This window comes from Elephantulus edwardii, unplaced genomic scaffold, assembly GCF_000299155.1.
Source record: "Elephantulus edwardii isolate Elephantulus edwardi_28Jun2011 unplaced genomic scaffold, EleEdw1.0 scaffold00006, whole genome shotgun sequence".
NCBI classification, from domain to species: Eukaryota; Metazoa; Chordata; class Mammalia; order Macroscelidea; family Macroscelididae; genus Elephantulus; species Elephantulus edwardii.
In genome coordinates this window covers 22,075,824-22,080,168 of record NW_006399756.1, presented here as the reverse complement: position 1 = coordinate 22,080,168, position 4,345 = coordinate 22,075,824, and positions in this window count along the sequence as shown.

Sequence of the window (4,345 nt, the reverse complement as noted above, 5' to 3'; positions counted from 1 at the left end):
TGCTGATCCTTCTATCAGCAGACAAGTCTCTAACCAACATGACACCAGGGCTCAGTAAATGTATTTAACTATTACAGTAGCAGTCAATTCTGACGGATTCAGTATAGCTACCTTTTAACATCCCTATATATTGTGCACTTAATTAAAATACAATGATAGATGGAGAAAAGATTGGACAATTTCATCTTAGTTGGATCCACAATCAACACCGTTCGTTCCAGGAGTCAGGAGATCTATTTCATTGGGGAAGTCATTTGTCAGTGACCTCTCCAAAGTTCGGAAGAGCAATAATGTAAATTTAAAAACTAAGATGTGGCTGATCTGAGCTATGTCCTTTTCAATCACTCAATATTCATGTAAGAGCCGGACAATGAATTAAAATGACGGAAGAATTCCTGATGCCTTTGGCTGTGGTGTTGGAAAGCATTGAATATCCCACAGACTGCTAAAAGAGCCAACAGAAAATTACTGGAGAAAGTGAAGACAGAGGGCTCCTTAGAGGCGATGGGGGGAAAGCTGATTCTCACACCTGGTGCATGTTAGAAGGACAATTCTTTAGAGGAGGACATCATGCTTGGAAATGTAGAGGATCCGTGAAAGAGAGAAAGAGTGTCAGTGAGATGGATTGACACAGTGACTGTAGCAATGGGCTCAAGAATGTCAGAGATGATGAAGATGGCACAGGATAGGACAGAGTTCATAGGATCATTTTTGGTTGTACTCAACTGGACAGCATCTAACTACAACAACTACTGCTACTACTATTATTTCTGAAGTCTGTTAATAGAATGTGGCAAGTTTCACTAGGACATTTATGAGAAACAAACAAAAAAAAAATCCTAAACTCTGCACCACTTTTCTAAGTCTCAGCTCTAACACTCAGCATTGCCCATTTGTGATGGACTCAATGAGAAGCTGGAAGAGCTATTCATGATGGTGAGGCAGCTTCTCTCTTGTGATGCCTGATTACTGGAGGAAAGAAATTCTCTCCAGAATCTGTAGATTACTGTCTTCGGGAAACCCCTCCCTCAACTACTCCACTGTGAAAAAGTTAGCATATATCATTTATTATGAACTATTCTTGAATTTTTTCCTTTTACCACTTCTAAACCCCACCATAGCATCAACAGATATAACACTAAGATATATTACTCTCGCTGCCAACAGGTCAATTTTGATGCACACCAATCCTCTGGTGAGTGTCCAGAAAGAGAGAGGACACAGCCTTTGGGTTAGGAACACAACTCCTTACAGACTATTGCCACATACGCTCCATTTAGAATTCACCATCTACGCTTCTTCTAAGGAAGAAGCCTAGAGGATCTCACCTCGTGCAATTTACAGTCTTGGAAATCTAGTGGAGTGCCAGCTATGAGTCAATATTAAGTAAGACAGTAATGAAATTGAATTTAATAGGGTTTCCAAGGCTCATAAGTAGGTGGAGACTGGCCATCTATCTCTCACAGAGCAACTGGTAAATTCAAACCACCAATATTTAAGTTAGTAGTTGAATATTTTACCAGTTTAACCACCAGGGATCCTTACAATATATTTACACTTACACACTGCCTTTTCTGTTGGTCCCTGAAATCCACTTATGAATGATCCTACAAATTCATTCTCCTTTTCCTTCAGCTTCCCATTTCGAAGGCACTCCAAACCCATCCACTCAGTGAATGATGCTCAGAACTAAACCCACAAGCCTATTGTTCTTCACTGCTATTGGATTATTCTCCACTCTTCATGCTGCACTCAAATTTGGCCAGCGTTATCTGTATTATAATTACCTCTAGGTGTGTAAGTCTTGAGCTTATCCTTGGTCTTTGCTAGGGCAAGAAAATACTTGGATCTGAGAGGGCAGAGATCTCCTGCTTCACTCTAACAAGCAGAGTCTCATTTCTATTATTGAGTCTTTTTTGGACTTGAATTTTTTTTATTGTCTCTATTTATAAAAGAAAGGTCCATTTTCAAAAACTGTCATGTTGCTTTATTTCAAGTCTTCCTTTTCTTTTCAGCTGACTTAATACATTTTCACATTTTTTACTTTTTACCACAAAGAAATCTTTGATACTTACTGGAGGTAGCTTTTTAAGAGGAAGCACTTTATTGTGCTTCTTTGGAGTGAAATCCCATGAATGTCCTGTTTACACAGTACAGAGTCATCTAACTATATGAGTCTAGGATCTTTTCAAGATTTTCCCCTTCTGCTTTTTTAATATTTTACTAGTTCCAATTAGGATTAACTAAAGATCACAGAGGGAAAGAAAAATAGTTTTGTTTTGACGTTCTATCTATCTATATGTCTGGAGAGGGGGAAAGCCAACTGACATTATAAGTCTCTTTAAGTACAGTAAAACGAGTCTGTTGATTATTCATGAGTCTTATTTTTTTCTCCATCAATTTTCAACTTCTGTGAACCAACTTCTTTTGTTTCTGTTGAAGTGAGTCAGTGAAAGATAATGGACTCAAAATTCCAAGTTTTATAGTCATAAAAACCCAAGCATACAAAAATCCAACCAAAGCTGAGAGGAAGAAAAAAGCAAAAATTTTAATATTTAACCCTATTATAAAAAAAAATCTCATTGTTGTCCAGTCAGAACTGATTCATAGCTGACCCTCTAGTGGGTTTTAAGAGGTGGTAAATCATGTGGGAGATTACCTATCACTCTCCTGTAGAGCAGCTTGTGGATCTAAACCACTAGCCTTTGGTCTGTCAGTGCAACTCCTTACTCACTAAGCCACCAGAATGTCCTCAACAACTAGTATTTAAAAGTTAAGATAAAGATATAATATGAGGCCCAGTTTTATATTAAAAATATTGTATGGCATCACAGGTTTAACTACTCAGAAAGAATGCTAGGTGACATGAGGGGAAGAGCAGCCAACCATAAAGACTTGATGTAGCCAAATCTCAACTTGGTTTCTGAATATCAAGCTTGTCTGGAACTATCTCATATCACAAATCTCTTTCAGTTGACAGGACCACCACCTAGTCATCTAAGCTAAAAATATTAAGGGTTGCTCTCAATACTTTCTTTGCTCTACTACTAATGTCTCCCCCTAAATGGTTACCAAATTTTGTTAATGGTAATAGCTTTTGGTACCAGCAGCCAGGAAATTAAAAGACAAATTGCATTGGGAAAGTCTGCTGTCAGAGACCTTTCCAAAATACTGAAGGGCGACAATGTCAGTCTGGAGACTAAGGTGCACCTGATTCCAGCCATTGTGTTTGCAATTATTTGCTATGCATCAGAAAGCTGTAAGATGACTAGGGATGATAGAAGGAGAAGTGATGCCTTTGAGCTGTGGTGGTGGAGAAGAGTATTGAATATACCAGGGACTGCCAGGAGAACAAACAGGTTCATCCTAGAGAGGGTGGAACCAGGCTGCTTCTTGGAGGCAAGGATTCCAAAGCTCTATCTGACATATTTTGGACACGTTGCAAGGAGGAACAGTTCTTGGAGAAGATCTATGCCTGAGAGGGTGGAGGGACAGTGCAAAAGAGGAAGACTCTAGATGAGATGTATTGGTTCAGTGACTGGGGTAATGGTGTGTCAGAGACAATAAGATTGGAACAGGATATAGCACGGTTTAGGGCTGTAGTACATAGGGTTGCCATGAGTTGCAGGTGACATGACAGCACATAACAACACCATCACTAACAGGATTTACCAACCTGAAGGCAGCACATTGTTTGAATCCACAAGCTACTCTGTGGGGAAAAGATGTGAAAGATGGGAAATCTCCTCCCTTGCTACTTACTGCCTCTGAAAGCTTACAGAAGGGTCAGCTATGGGTCAGTTCTAACTCAACAGTGCACAAAAACAACAACGCAACACCCTCTTGTTTGATTTTCTACATTTCCATATTTGGTGTTGACCTCTCCCACTTCCTTCCCAAAATCCAACTTCTAAAGATGATATTTTATTATTAAATTCACAAAATACTTTTGCATAAAAATCTCTTAGGGGGATTCTTAGGGCTTTCACTATCCCTAAAAGAAAGGAAGCCGAGACAGGAATCAGAGGGAAAGAAGATAATGACTCTCTAGAAAAACCCACTATTTCACTCACTCAAACCTGTTTGAGTGGGAATTCACACCTAGCTGACCCACTGTTGCTGTTACGTGCCATTGAGTTGGAACAGACTCATAGCTGACCCTTCAAGAGATTTTCATAGGTAGTTAATCCCACAGTAGGAGATGATCCATCCTTCTTCTACAGAGCAGTTGCTGTATTTGAACCATGTACCTTTGGGATTGCAGCACAGCTTTACATGAAAAGTGGCTGCCCACCTTTCTCTCTGAGATCAGCTGAGTGAGAAGCACTGGCTGATCTGTGCAACA